The sequence below is a fragment of the Bos mutus genome, chromosome 12, assembly GCF_027580195.1.
Source record: "Bos mutus isolate GX-2022 chromosome 12, NWIPB_WYAK_1.1, whole genome shotgun sequence".
In the NCBI taxonomy this organism is placed as follows: Eukaryota; Metazoa; Chordata; class Mammalia; order Artiodactyla; family Bovidae; genus Bos; species Bos mutus.
The window spans coordinates 43,790,381-43,806,741 of record NC_091628.1 but is presented as its reverse complement, the minus strand read 5'-3'; positions in this window follow the sequence as shown (position 1 = coordinate 43,806,741).

Sequence of the window (16,361 nt, the reverse complement as noted above, 5' to 3'; positions counted from 1 at the left end):
CTGGCAATCTTGATTCCAGCTGTGCTTCTTCCATCCCAGCGTTTCTCATGATGTATTCTGCATAGAAGTTAAATAAGCAGGGTGAAAATATACAGCCTTGATGAACTCCTTTTCCTATTTGGAACCAGTCTGTTGTTCCATGTCCAGTTCTAACTGTTGCTTCCTGACCTGCACATAGGTTTCTCAAGAGGCAGGTCAGGTGGTCTGGTATTCCCATCTCTTTCTGAATTTTCCACAGTTTATTGTGATCCACACAGTCAAAGGCTTTGGCATAGTCAATAAAGCAGAAATAGATGGTTTTCTGGAACTCTCTTGCTTTTTTCATGATCCAGCGAATGTTGGCATTTTGATCTCTGGTTTTTCTGCCTTTTTTAAAACCAGCCGGAACATCTGGAAGTTCACGCTTCACATATTGCTGAAGCCTGTCTTGTCTCACATACTTTACTAGTATGTGAGATGACTGCATTTTGTGCAGTAGTTTGAGCATTCTTAGGCCTTGCCTTTCTTTGGGACTGGAATGAAAACTGACCTTGGAAAAGGTCCTGTAACCACTGCTGAGTTTTCCAAATTTGCTGGCATATTGAGTGCAGCACTTTCACAGCATCATCTTTCAGGATTTGAAATAGCTCAACTGGAATTCCATCACCTCCACGAGCTCTGTTCATAGTGATGCTTTCCAAGGCCCACTTGACCTCACATTCCAGAATGTCTGGCTCTGGGTGAGTGATCACACCATCGTGATTATCTTGGTCATGAAGATCTTTTTTGTACAGTTCTTCTGTGTATTCTTGCCACCTCTTTTTAATAACTTCTGCTTCTTTTAGGTCCATACAATTTCTGTCCTTCATCGAGCCCATCTTTGCATGAAATGTTCCCTTCGTATCTCTGATTTTCTTGAAGAGATCTCTGGTCTTTCCCATTCTGTTGTTTTCCTCTATTTCTTTGCATTGATTGCTGCGGAAGGTTTTCTTCTCTCTTCTTGCTATTCTTTGGAACTCTGCATTCAGATGCTTATATCTTTCCTTTTCTCCTTTGCTTTTCACTTCTCTTCTTTTCACAGCTATTTGTAAGGCCTCCCCAGACAGCCATTTTGCTTTTTTGCATTTCTTTTCCATGGGGATGGTCTTGATCCCTGTCTCCTGTACAACATCATGAACCTCATTCCATAGTTCATCAGGCACTCTATCTATCAGATCTAGTCCCTTAGATCTATTTCTCACTTCCACTGTATATTCATAAGGGATTTGATTTAGGTCATGCCTGAATGGTCTAGTGGTTTTCCCTGCTTTCTTCAATTTAAGTCTGAATTTGGCAATAAAGAGCTCATGATCTGAGCCACAGTCATCTCCCGGTCTTGTTTTGCTGACTTTATAGAGCTTTTCCATCTTTGGCTGCAAAGAATATAATCAATCTGATTTTGGTGTTGGCCATCTTGTGATGTCCATGTGTAGAGGACACATGTGTTGTGTTGTTGGAAGAGGGTGTTTTCTTGGGGATGTATTGATACCAGTAGTAGAAAACTAGAACAACTTGTTAGGAAGCAGCCTAACTATGCTACCCTTACCATATATCTAGCACCCCTCTTTGCTTTTTTTTTTTTTTTTTTTTTTTAGGACTAGGGAAAATGTAGAACAGAGTGAGCTCTCCGAGTTGTAAATAGCTGACCATAGTTCTCTGGGTGTCAAATAAAGGGTGAAGAATAAGGTGGGAGAATACGTTTCTTTCTCTTTTAGGTCTCACTGCTCATATCCTGTAACACAGGATTAACTCTCAATAAGTTACTTGCATTTAAACTACCTTTGTCTCAGTATCTGCAGGGAATAGGTTCCAGTTTGGTGTTCCTTTAGAACACCAAAATCGGAAAAGGCTCAAGTTTTTTAAATAAAAAGTTGTATTTGCATATAACCTATGGACATTCTCTCATATATTTCAAATCATCTACAGGTTACTTATAATACCTAGTACAATACTAACTAAATAGTTGTAAATATAATTCAAATGCTATGTAAACTATGGAAAATTTTGCTTTTTGGAACTTTCTGGAGATTTTTTCCTTTTAAAATGTTTTTCATCAGTGCTTGCCTGAATCTGCAAATGTGTAATCTAGTATAGGGAAGGGCCAAGTGTAGTGTCCTGAGAGAATCCTAACAATGACAACCTTTAACAAGTGATGCTGGTTACATTGTACTAGTTGAGTAAATATGCCTTACTTATCACTATTTTTACTCATAAAAATAATAGATGTAGAGTCTTCTGATATCTGTTTTACAGCCTTTTGGTTTTTAGGTATGTGACTGGCTGATTGAACAATGCAGATTCAATGTGTTTTTGTTGTTGTTGTTCAGTCACTCAGTAGTGTCCAACTCTTTGTGACCCCCATGGACTGCAGCATGACAGGCTTTCTTGTCCTCCATTATCTCCCAGTGTTTGCTCAAACTCATGTCCATTGAGTCAATGATGCCATCCAACCATCTCATCCTCTGTTACCCACATCTCTTTCTGCCCTCAATTTAATCAGCATCTGGATCTTTTTTAATGAGTTGGCTTTTCACATCAGATGGCCAAAGTATTGGAGCTTCAGCTTCAGCTTCAGCATCAGTCTTTCCTATGAATGTTCAGGGTTGATTTTTTACAGGATTGACTGATTTGATCTCCTTGCTGTCCATGGGATTCTCAAGAATCTTCTCCATCACTACAGTTTGAAAGTGTCAATTCTTCAGTGCTCAGCTTTCTTTATAGTCCAACTCTCACATTTAAATGAATACTGAAAAAAACATATATATTTGACTATAACTGACCTTTGCCAGCAACATGATGTCTCTGCTTTTTAATATGCTGTCTTGGTTTGTCATAGCGTTCCTTCCAAGGAGCAAATGTCTTTTAATTTCATAGCTGCAGTCACCATCTGCAGTGATTTTGGGAGCCCAAGAAGATAAAGTCTGTCACTGTTTCTGCTTTTGTCCCTATCTGTTTGTCATGAAATGATGAGGCTCAATGCCATGACCTTAGTTTTTTGAATGTTGAGTTTTAAGCCAACTTTTTCTCTCTCCCCTTTCACCTTCATCAATATGTTCTTTGCTTTTTCAATTCCTTTTCACTTTCTGTCATTAGTGTGATGCCATCTCCATAAATGACGTTATTGATATTTCTCTTGGCAATCTTGATTCCAGCTTGAGCTTCGTCCAGCCCAGCATTTCGCATAATGTACTCTGCTTCTAAGTTAAATAAGCAGGGTAACAATATACATACCTTGACGTACTCATTTCCCAGTTTTGAACCAGTCCATTTTTCCATGTCTTGTTCTAATGGTTGCTTAAGAATCTCCATACAGGTTTCTCAGGGGGCAGGTAAGGTAGTCTAGTATTTGCAACTCTTTAAGCATTTGCCATAGTTTGTTGTAATTCACACAGTCAAAGGCTTTAGCGTCGTCAATGAAACAAAGTAGATGTTTTTCTGGCATTCCCTTGCTTTTTCTATGATCCAATGGATATTGGCATTTCGATCTTTGGTTCCTCTGTGTTTTCTAAATCCAACTTGTACATTTGGAAGTTCTCAGTTCATGTACTATTGAAGCCTAACTTGAAGGATTTTGAGCATTGCCTTGCTAGCATGTGAAATGAGTGAAATTGTGTGGTAGTTTGAAAATTCTTTGGCATTGCCCTTATAAATATGAGTAAGTTTAAATATATTTTATTTTTTGTTTCTTCTTTTATTTTTTTCATTTAATTCCAAGTGGATAATATATAATCTGTCTTTTATAATGACTAATAAATTCCTTAATTATGAGATTATATGACACCTTCTATACACTTTCTGTTATTCATCTCTGGATAGCCCTGTACTTAAATCTCCAGTTAATATTCAATTTAAGTCATATATCAGCTTTTTGCAACCAACAACTAATTGGTTGTTTCAGACCCAGGAATTTGAAGTGAACAAGATGCAGGATCAGTTATTTCCATCTTTCATCTCTTTACAGTGGAGATGAGTGCATTGGACCTATGTCTTTTGTGGGTATTTCTGTTCTACTCTCTTCTGCTTCTGGGTTCACATCCTCTGATGTTGGTAGGGAAGGAAAAAAAAAGCATGGCAAAGATTTTAAAAACTAGGCACATATCAATGGTGGAATGGTCTGCGTATAGGTTTTATTTAGTCTGGCTGTCTTTGTTACTTGTCACTACCCCCAAAATGGTATTCTGAAGAGATGGAGGTCAATGTTAACTTCATAAAGGGTCCATTGCTGCTGTTATTCTTAGATAATTTCATTTCTTTTTCTGAAGACTCTGAGAGTTATGGGAGCTTGGGAAAGTATTTTTCTGTTCCTTCTTTTCCTAGAATATACCATTCTGCAGCCTCTATTCATTGTGTGTTTGTGAGCTTTTCTGGTATGTCTTCTACTTTCAGAAATATTCAAAGATTTGGCATAAATTTCTTTATCTCCATATGTTGCCAAATGCTAGTTAGACAATGGCAACATTACAGTGAGTTTTTCCTCTTTATATCATTTTAGCAGTAACATGACAAGACTGCATTTTCCTACCTTATGAAATGCACAAGCTTCATCAAACATAACTACTTGTATAGCAAGTTAACTTTACTCTCTCCTTCTGTGTGTGTGTGTGTGCTTAGATGCTCAGCTGTGTTCAACTCTTTGCAAAACTTCAGACTATAGCCCACTAGGTTCCTATGTCCATGGGATTTTTCAGGCAGGAATGCTGGTGTGGGTTTCCATTTCCTCCTCCAGGGGATCTTCCTAACCCTGGGATTAAACCCATATCTCCTCTGTCTCCTGTATAGCAGATGGATTCTTTACACCTGAATCGTCATGGCAGGACCACTCTCTCCTACAATTATTCAAATTTTTGACTTGTCAATTTTCTTAAAACAAAACAAAGCAGAACATTTATAAGAGGATCACTAATATGTTCAAAATACTCACTGCTTAACTTGGTTCAAATGCAAAAATGTCCGCCACAACTTTCCTAGACTCCACTAATCCACACCCAGCAGGTTTGCTGGTCTTAGTTACTACCATCATAGAATTGAAGCTTCTGTCCGTGTCAAGCCATAATTGATAAAATCATTCATTTACAGTTATCTGAGGCCTGGGGACACCAATCTCATGAGTTCTAGACATTGTTTTTCTCTATGCTTTATGTAGTAGGATAACCAATTCCTTCTTGTAGGATAGTAACTCTTTGGTTTCCTAGCATAAGAATCTCAAAGTGACCAGGCAATAGCTATAGCTTCAGCCTACTGTTTTTCCCTTGAGGAAAAGTGACTTTCAGGGATCAGGACATTTAAGCAAGCAAAGCATACATTTACTGAAAGAAAAGATAGATGTTCCATATATGATTCTCTGATAATGAGTGTAAAATGTCCCTTCTACTTCCCCTTGGATTCCCAAATCTATCTATTCTATGGAATGAGATGAATCAGCCTGTACTGGTTGTTGAGCCCTAGTACACATTTCATCTCAAAGAACATTTCCAACATGACAAATATATCATATAAGCCTTTAAATATGGCTTTAAGTGTCCATCCCAAATTTCCATAAGATTAGCTGTTCTTCTAGTGATATAGACTATGGTATCAAGGAGCATTTTGCGCACTGTGAGATGGACTTGTAGTAGTACTTCACTTATTATATGGAATTTAAAACTTTCACTCTATGTAAGGGTCCCTAGTCAGTGACAGCCCAAAATATACTGATCAAACCTTGAACCATTTATGTATTTCTCTTTCTCCAGTATACAATTGCTCTGGTAAATGGCCATAAACTTCTTTGAGACTGTTGTTCAGTCACTAAGTTGTGTCCAACTATTTGTGAACCCATGGACTGCAACCTGCCAGGCTTCCCTGTCCTTCACTATCCCCAGAACTTGCTCAAATTCATGTCTATTGAGTTAGTGATGCCATCCAACCATCTCATCCTCTGTTGTCTCCTACTCCTCCGGCCCTCAATCTTTCCCAGCATCAGGATCTTTCTAATGAGTCTCCTCATTGCATCAGGTGGCCAAAGCATTGGAGCTTCAGCTTTAGGATCAGTCCTTCCAATGAATAATTTTGATACTGTCTGTCTAGTCAAGGATATGGTGTTTCCAGCAGTCATGTATGGATGTGAGAGTTGGAGTATAAAGAAAGCTGAGTGCTTAAGAATTGACACTTTTGAACTCTGGTGTTGGAGAAGACTCTTGAGAGTCCCTTGGACTTTAGGGAGATCCAACCAATCCATCCTAAAGGAAATCAGTCCTGAATATTCATTGGAAGGACTGATGTTGAAGCTGAAACTTCAATACTTTGGCCACCTGATGTAAAGAGCTGACTCATTTGAAAACACCCTGATGTTGGGAAAGATTGAAGGTGAGAGGAGAAGGGGATGACAGAGGATGAGATGATTGGATGTCATCACCAACTCAACGGACATGAGTTTGAGTAAACTCTGGGAGTTGGTGATGGACAGGGAGGCCTGGTGTGCTGCAGTCCATGGGGTCACAAAGAGTCAGACAGGACTGAGCAACTGGACTGAACTGAACTGAAATATATCTTTGAGATATACTTGAATAATTACTACTATGGTGGTGCTAGTGGTAAAGAATCCTCCTGCCAATGCAGGAGAATTAAGACATATGGGTTTGATCCCTGAATCAGGAAGATCCCCTGGAGTAGGAAATGGCTACCCACTTCAGTATTGCCTGGAAAATCCCATGAACAGAGAAGCCTGGCAGGCTACAGTCCATATCACTGCAAAGAGTCGGACATGACTGAAGCGAATTAGGACATATATATTATAGCATTAAATTCCTATTTCTCAAAAATCCCTTATGTCTCCTTCAATAAAAAGCACTTAGGTATGAGGAATGGCTCAGGTCTGGAAACTGGATTAAGAATTTTTATTTGCACTGTGATAAAGTGCAGGTGGCTGCGACGAGTGTGCCAAAGCGCAGGCGGCTGTGAAGGGCATGCTAAGCGCGGCCTAGAGGAGCTATCCCACGTCCGAGGTCAGGGGCAGACGCTGAGAGTGCCAGACTGCAATGGTGCAGGAACGGCCGAGAGGAGCTACCCCACGTCGGAGGTCAGGAGGGGTGGCCGAGAGGAGCTACCCAGCTTCCGAGGTCAGGGGTGGTGGCTGGGAGGCGATATCCCACGCCCTTAAGCCCTAGACCAGGGGTGGCAAGTGGGAGGAGCTACCCCACGGCCCCACGCCCGAGGCCAGTGGCTGTGGCTGGGAGGAGCAACCCCACACCCAAGGCCAGGGGTGGTGGCCGAGAGGACCAACCCCACCCCGTGGCTGTGCAGACACAGGAGGGCCTAGAGGAGCTATCCCACACTGAAGGTCAGGAAGGGCAGTGGTGAGGAGATACCCCTCATCCAAGGTACGGAGCATTGACTGCGCTTTGCTGGAGCAGCCGTGAAGAGATACCCCACGCCCAAGGTAAGAGAAACCCAAGTAAGACAGTAAGTGTTGCAAGAGGGCATCAGAGGGCAGACACACTGAAACCATACTCACAGAAAACTAGTCAATCTAATCACACTAGGACCACAGCCTTGTCTAACTCAGTGAAACTAAGCCATGTCCGTGGGGCAACCCAAGACGGGCAGGTCATGATGGAGAGATCTGACAGAATGTGGTCCACTGGAGAAGGGAATTGCAAACCACCTCGGTATTCTTGCCTTGAGAACCCAATGAACAGTATGAAAAGGCAAAATGATAGGATACTGAAAGAGAAACTCCCCAGGTCAGTAGGTGCCCAATATGCTACTGGAGATCAGTGGAGAAATAACTCCAGAAAGAATGAAGGGATGGAGCCAAAACAAAAACAATACCCAGCTGTGGATGTGACTGGTGATAGAAGCAAGGTCCGATGCTGTAAAGAGCAATATTGCATAGGAACCTGGAATGTCAGGTCCATTAATCAAGGCAAATTGGAAGTGGTCAAATAAGAGATGGCAAGACTGAATGTCGACATTCTAGGTATCAGCAAACTGAAATGGACTGGAATGGGTGAATTTAACTCAGATGGCTATTATATCTACTACTGTGGGCAGGATTCCCTCAGAAGAAATGGAGTAGACATCGTGGTCAACAAAAGAGTCTGAAATGCACTACTTGGATGCAATCTCAAAAACGACAGAATGATCTCTGTTCATTTCCAAGGCAAACCATTAAATATCACAATAATCCAAGTCTATGCCCCAACCGGTATCGCTGAAGAAGCTGAAGTTGAACTGTTCTACGAAGACCTACAAAACCTTTTAGAACTAACACCCAAAAAAGATGTCCTTTTCATTACAGGGGACTGGAATGCGAAAGTAGGAAGTCAAGAAACACCTGAAATAACAGGCAAATTTGGCCTTGGAATAGGTAATGAAGCAGGACAAAGACTAATAGAGTTTTGGCAAGACAATGCACTGGTCATAACAAATACCCTCTGCCAACAACACAAGAGAAGACTCTATACATGGACATCACCAGGTCAACACCGAAATCAGATTGATTATATTCTTTGCAGCCAAAGATGGAGAAGCTCTATACAATCAGCAAAAACAAGACCAGGAGCTGACTATGGCTCAGACCATGAACTCCTTATTGTCAAATTCAGACTTAAATTGAAGAAAGTAGGGAAAACCACTAGACCATTCAGGCACGACCTAAATCGAATCCCTTATAATTTTCAGTGGAAGTGAGAAATAGATTTAAGGGCCTAGATCTGATAGACAGAGAGCCTGATGAGCTATGGAATGAGGTTCATGACACTGTACAGGAGACAGGGATCAAGACCATTCCCATAGAAAAGAAATGCAGGAAAGCAAAATGGCTGTTAGGGGAGGGCTTACAAATAGCTGTGAAAAGAAGAGAAGCATAAAGCAAAGGAGAAAAGGAAAGACATAAATATCTGAATGCAGAGTTCCAAAGAATAGCAAGAAGAGATAAGAAAGCCTTCTTCAGTGATCAAAAGAAATAGAGGAAAACAACAGAATGGGAAAGACTAGGGATCTCTTCAAGAAAGTCAGAGATACCAAAGGAATATTTTATGCAAAGATGGGCTCGATAAAGGACAGAAATGGTATGGACCTAACAGAAGCAGAAGATATTAAGAAGAGATGGCAAGAATACACAGAAGAACTGTGCAAAAAACATCTTCACGACCCAGATAATCACGATGGTGTGATCACTGACCTAGAGCCAGACATCCTGGAATGTAAAGTCAAGTGGGCCTTAGAAAGCATCACTACGAACAAAGCTAGTGGAGGTGATGGAATTCCAGTTGAGCTATTCCAAATCCTGAAAGATGACGCTGTGAAAGTGCTACACTCAATATGCCAGCAAATTTGGAACACTCAGCAGTGGCCACAGGACTGGAAAGGGTCAGTTTTCATTTCAATCCCAAAGAAAGGCCATGCCAAAGAATGCTCAAACTACTGCACAATTGCACTCATCTCACACACTGGTAAAATAATGCTTAAAATTCTCCAAGCCAGGCCACAGCAATATGTGAACCATGAACTTCCTGATGTTCAAGCTGGTTTTAGAAAAGGCAGAGGAACCAGAGATCAAATTGCCAACATCCACTGGATTATGGAAAAAGCAAGAGAGTTCCAGAAAACCATCTATTTCTGCATTATTGACTATGCCATAGCCTTTGACTGTGTGGATCACAATAAACTGTGGAAAATTCTGAAAGAGATGGGAGTACCAGACCACCTGATCTACCTCTTGAGAAATTTGTATGCAGGTCAGGAACCAACAGTTAGAACTGGACATGGAACAACAGACTGGTACCAAATAGGAAAAGGAGTATGTCAAGGCTGTATATTGTCACTTGTTTTTTAACTTCTATGCAGAGTACATCATGAGAAACGCTGGACTGGAAGAAACACAATCTGCAATCAAGATTGCTGGGAGAAATATCAATAACCTCAGATATGCAGATGACACCACTCTTATGGCAGAAAGTGAAGAGGAACTCAAAAGCCTCTTGATGAAGGTGAAAGTGAAGAGTAAAAAGTTGTCTTAAAGCTCAACATTCAGAAAACGAAGATCATGGCATCAAGTCCCACCACTTCATGGGAAATAGATGGGGAAACAGTGGAAACAGTGTCAGACTTTATTTTTCGGGGCTCCAAAATCACTACAGATGGTGACTGCAGCCATGAAATTAAAAGATGCTTACTCTTTGGAAGAAAAGTTATTATCAACCTAGATAGCATATTCAAAAGCAGAGACATTACTTTGCCAACAAAGATCCGTCTAGTCAAGGCTATGATTTTTCCCCTGCTCATGTATGGATGTGAGAATTGGACTGTGAAGAAGGCTGAGAACCGAAGAAATGATGCTTTTGACCTGTGGTGTTGGAGAAGACTCTTGAGAGTCCCTTGGACTGCAAGGAGATCCAACCAGTCCATTCTGAAGGAGATCAGCCCTGGGATTTCTTTGGAAGGAATGATGCTAAAGTTGAAACTCCAGTACTTTGGTCACCTCATGTGAAGAGTTGACTCATTGGAAAAGATTCTAATGCTGGGAGGGATTGGGGGCAGGAGGCGAAGGGGAGGACAGAGGATAGATGGCTGAATCGCATCACTGACTCGATGGACGTGAATCTGAATGAACTCTGGGAGTTGGTGATGGACAAGGAGGCCTGGCGTGCTGTGATTCATGGGGTCGCAAATAGTCGGATACGATTGAGGGACTGATCTGATCTGAACTGAATTTTCATCAATCTCATGTTTCCCCATTCTTTAAGTTTCTTTATTATAGAAGTCAAGAAATACACTCAATGGCTGCTCAACTACCTTGTCCTTAAGAAAATCATAGTTGGCCATCTAGGGATCCCTGAAGGTCAAGAGTTTCATATCAACCTTTCTACTATTGCCACCATCATGTCACCCCACAATTCTTGTCCACAGAAATTCCCATCTTTGGAAATTTGGCCTTTCCATATTTAATCAAGATGAGGTTCTACTTGTTTAAAGTGAACCCTCAATTCATTAACTCATATCTCCATAGAGAAAGAAAAGGGAGATTTGGGTATAGAGATACAAAGAGAACACAGGGGAAAAGGCCATGGATGATACAGACAGAGATTCAAGTGATGGAACTAAGAGACAAAGGATACCAGGAATTTTTGGCAATTACCAGAAGGAAGAAGCAAAGAATTATTCTTTTCTAGAGGCTTCTAGAGTCCAAGAAAATAAAGTCTGTCACTGTTTCCATGGTTTCCCCATCTATTTGCCATGAAGTGATGGGACCAGATGCCATTGTCTTCTTTTTCTGAATGTTGAGTTTTAAGCCAACTGTTTCAGTGTCCTCTTTCACTTTCATCAAGAAGCTCTTTAGTTTCTCTTCACTTTCTGCCATAAGGGTGGTGTCATCTGCATATCTGAGATTAATGATATTTCTCCCTGAAACCTTGATTCCAGCTTGTGCTTCATGCAGCCCAGCTTTTCGCATAATGTACTCTGCATATAAGTTAAATAAGCAGTGTGACAATATACAGCCTTGACTTACTCCTTTACCAATTTTGAACCAATCTGCAGTTTTAGTGCTGCAGAACACTAAAGGTCTTTATTTTACAGGTTTTTGGCATAGAGAGCTAAGAAACTATTCATCTAGAAACCTAGATTAAAATTAAATAAACAGTTCTATTTCCAGTTTTTTAAGGAATCTCCACACTGTTCTCCATAGTGGCTGTACTAGTTTGCATTCCCACCAACAGTGTAAAAGGGCTCCCTTTTCTCCACATCCTCTCCAGCATTTATTATTTGTAGACTTTTGGATTGCAGCCATTCTGACTGGTGTGAAATGGTACCTCATAGTGGTTTTGATTTGCATTTCTCTGATAATGAGTGATGTTGAGCATCTTTTCATGTGTTTGTTAGCCATCTGTATGTCTTTTTGGAGAAATGTCTATTTAGTTCTTTGGCCCATTTTTTGATTGGGTCGTTTATTTTTCTGGAGTTGAGCTGTAGGAGTTGCTTGTATATTTTTGAGATTAGTTGTTTGTCGGTTGCTTCATTTGCTATTATTTTCTCCCATTCTGAAGGCTGTCTTTTCACCTTGCTAATAGTTTCCTTTGATGTGCAGAAGCTTTTAAGGTTAATTAGGTCCCATTTGTTTATTTTTGCTTTTATTTCCAATATTCTGGGAGGTGGGTCATAGAGGATCCTGCTGTGATGTATGTCGGAGAGTGTTTTGCCTATGTTCTCCTCTAGGAGTTTTATAGTTTCTGGTCTTACGTTTAGATCAACCCCACTGCTGGGCATACACACTGAGGAAACCAGAAGGGAAAGAGACACGTGTACCCCAATGTTCATCGCAGCACTGTTTATAATAGCCAAGACATGGAAGCAACCTAGATGTCCATCAGCAGATGAATGGATAAGAAAGCTGTGGTACATATACACAATGGAGTATTACTCAGCCATTAAAAAGAATACATTTGAATCAGTTCTAATGAGGTGGATGAAACTGGAGCCTATTATACAGAGTGAAGTAAGCCAGAAGGAAAAACATAAATACAGTATACTAACGCATATATATGGAATTTAGAAACATGGTAACAATAACCCGGTGTACGAGACAGCAAAAGAGACACTGATGTATAGAACAGTCTTATGGACTCAGTGGGAGAGGGAGAGGGTGGGAAGATTTGGGAGAATGGCAATGAAACATGTAAAATATCATGTAGAAAACGAGTTGCCAGTCCAGGTTCGATGCATGATGCTGGATGCTTGGGGCTGGTGCACTGGGACGGCCCAGAGGGATGGTATGGGGAGGGAGGAGGGAGGAGGGTTCGGGATGGGGAACACATGTATACCTGTGGCGGATTCATTTTGATATTTGGCAAAACTAATACAATTATGTAAAGTTTAAAAATAAAATAAAATTAGAGAAAAAAAAATTAAATAGAAAAAAAAAATTAAATAAACAGTAATTTAATTTTTAAAGGTGCAACACCTCTCTCATATTTTAAAGGATCCTTTGCATAATATGCACAAATCAGCAGTCCATTTGGAGAAAAATATTTTATTAAACTGTTTACAATTCAAGTCTTTCTGTTTTGTATATACATTTTTCTTTGCTTGTTTTTTGTTCATTTTCCATGGATCTGATATATGTTGGCCTACAGAATTTAAAAGCAGTTTTGAAAACTGACAGTTATTTTATTTTACATAAATAACTTTTTTCTGTAGTGATATTCTCTTAATCCATTAATTTTCATATGTCCTAAAAATGTGTTACTTGTTTTTCATTTAGGCACTAGAGCAGTAAAAAGTACCCATGGTACTGGTCTCTCTTATTTAAATTTGCTTGCTCTGCCTTTGATGTGACAGAGATTACAAAACAAGTGTGAAAGTAAACAATAATTAATTCTTATTGCTCCTCTTGTTGAAAAGGTAGTTACCTAAATGTTTTGCTAAATTTGAAGAATATAATATTACCTCCATAACCCATATCTTTCTCTAATCTCCTGAGTAGACTTAAGTTTAATTCAGTTCAGTCCCTCAGTCGTGTCCAACTTTTTGCAACCCCATGGACCGCAGCATGCCAGCTTCCCTGTCCAACACCAACTCTCAGAGCTTACTCAAACTCATGTCCATTGAGTTGGTGATGCCATCCAACCATCTCATCATCTGTTGTCCCCTTCTCCTCCTGCCTCAATCTTTCCCAGCATCAGGGTCTTTTCCAGTGAGTCAGTTCTTCATATCAGGTGGCCAAATTATTGCAGTTTCAGCTTCAGCATCAGTCCTTGCAATGAATATTGGACTTATTTCCTTTAGGATGGACTAGTTGGATATCCATGCAGTCCAAGGGACTCTCAAGAATCTTCCCCAGCACCACTGTTAAAAAGCACCAATTCTTAAGTGCTCAGGTTTCTTTACAGCCCAACTTTCATATCCATACATGACTACTGGAAAATCCATAACTTTGACTAGACAGACTTTTGTTGGCAAAGTAATGTCTCATCTCTGCTTTTTAATATGCTGTCTAGGTTGGTCATAACTTTTCTTCCAAGGAGCGAGCATCTTTCAATTTCATGGCTGCAGTCACCATCTGCAGTGATTTTGGAGCCCCCCAAAATAAAGTCTGTCACTGTTTCTATTGAATCACCATCTATTTACCATTAAGTGATGGGACCAGATGCCATGATCTTAGTTTTCTGAATGTTAAGCCAAATTTTTCACTCTGCTTTTTCACTTTCATCAAGAGGCTATTTAGTTCTTCTTTTCTTTCTGCTATAAGTGTGGTGTTATCTGGATATCCGAGGTTATTGAATAGACTTAGTGCCCAATAAACTACTGAATACAACCATGTGAAAGCAGTCATGGAGCACACACCGTGAACATATTATTAAATCAGGTGCTGCTGCTTCCCCCTTATAAAATCAATACTCAAAATGTTGGTAGAAAAGAAATGTGCTTTTATCAGATTGTTGGCAATCTGCGGAGACATTGCATATTCAGAGTTCTCACAAAACTACCCCCATAGACTCTGCCTGGCCATGGAAGGGAAGTTTTTAAAGGGAATCAGGGAAGTAATTCAATTAATCATTGAGATAGGGTGTCAGAGTTATCACCATTGCCTTTTGTTTGTAGACTTGTATGCAGACTCTTCAACTCCTTGTAATATTTCTTTTCTGTTGTTGAAGCAAAGTGATTAAATCATGTCCAACTCTTTGTATCACCATGGACTGCAGTATACCAGGCTTTTCTATCCTTCACTATCTCCTGGAGTTTGCCCAAACTCATGTCCATTGAGGCAATGAAGCCATTCAATAATCTCATAATCTGTTCTCTCCTCCACCTCCTGCCCTCATTCTTCCCCAGCATCAGTGTCTTTTCCAGTGAGCTGACTCTTCACATCAGGTGATCAAAATATTGGAGCTTTAGCTTCCATATCAGTCCTTCCAATGAATATTCAGGTTTGATTTCCTTAGGATTGACAGGTTTGGTATCCTTGCTGTCCAAGGGATTCTCAAGAGTCTCCTCCAGCAACACAATTCAAAAGCATCAATTCTTTGGTGCTCAGCCTTCATTGTCCAACTCTCACATCATACATGACTGTGGAAAAACCAAAGCTTTGACTATACGGACCTTTGTCTTTAGATGCTATCTTGTTCATATAGTTTGTTTGTGAGATTACTGAAGGGGAAGCTAGGAAAGAGATCTGGTCATCAGTTAATTACTTATTCTTCCTTTCTACATCTTCATTCTATGAGAAAAAATGCCAGGCAAAGTGTTGTGTGATCAATAGTTTTGAAAGGTGTGCCAATGGTAGAAATGAGTAAAACATGGAGGTACCTGGTTGAAGGTTAGTGACAAGACATAGGAGTACCTTTTCAGAGAATTCTTTCCTGCAAATAACTTTTTCCTGTCAAAGTCTGCTTACAAACATTGCAATGAAGAGTGATACTGGAGTCATCCAGCTCTTCTCCAAACCCAGATTCTGGATTGTGAGGTCAAACATTTGAAAGATATAATTAACTTTGAGGGGCATGCAATTCATATAGAATGTCTATCATATGGAGGAAAGATTACAATTTTCTAAAGTACAATCCACAGTTAAGAATTCTGTGAGATGTTACTGGTGATGTGAAATGGGGGTGGGATATTTCAGGAACAAATAATATTAGGAAACTGTGAAATAAACAGAAATAAATAGGTTGACCTAATTCAGAATTTCTTAGATCTTTGAATATGGTAATATAAATTGTGAACCACTGAAAATTGGGAAATTGGGATATACTGTGGAGTTAATTTGTTCTGCTTCTAATTCCTATTTGAGGGTCTGCCTCTAATTCCTATTTGACAGTGTGGGACATTTCCCTTACACCAACCTGGAGATAGCATTAGATTCTATAGATAGAGGGTTCAATCCCAAAGACTGCCCTCCACTTCAGATGTCAATCACAAGCCCAGGTTATCTGCACATCTAACCTACTAGCTACAGATTGGGGGTTCCAAAGATCCTCTCCATCTCAGGATGCCAATCATTAGCCCAAGTCATTACCTGAACAATGGATGGATGGATGTGCATCAAATGTGCCCATTGTAAAGAGAGATAATTCAGCAACAGCCAGATGGAAGAGATGAGAAAGGCAAGTATGTATAAAATACCCTTCATGGGAAAATTTCATGCTCCTTGAGAATGCCACTCTCCCAAATCTCTACTTATGCACCAACGTAGAAACCCTTAAACCCTTTGTTTTGGGGATTTTATGGAGGCTAAATTCAATTCAGTTCAGTTCAGTTCAGTTGTTCAGTCGTGTCCAACTCTTTGCGACCCCATGAATTGCAGCACGCCAGGCCTGCCTGTCCATCACCAACTCCCGGAGTTCACTCAAACTCACATCCATTGA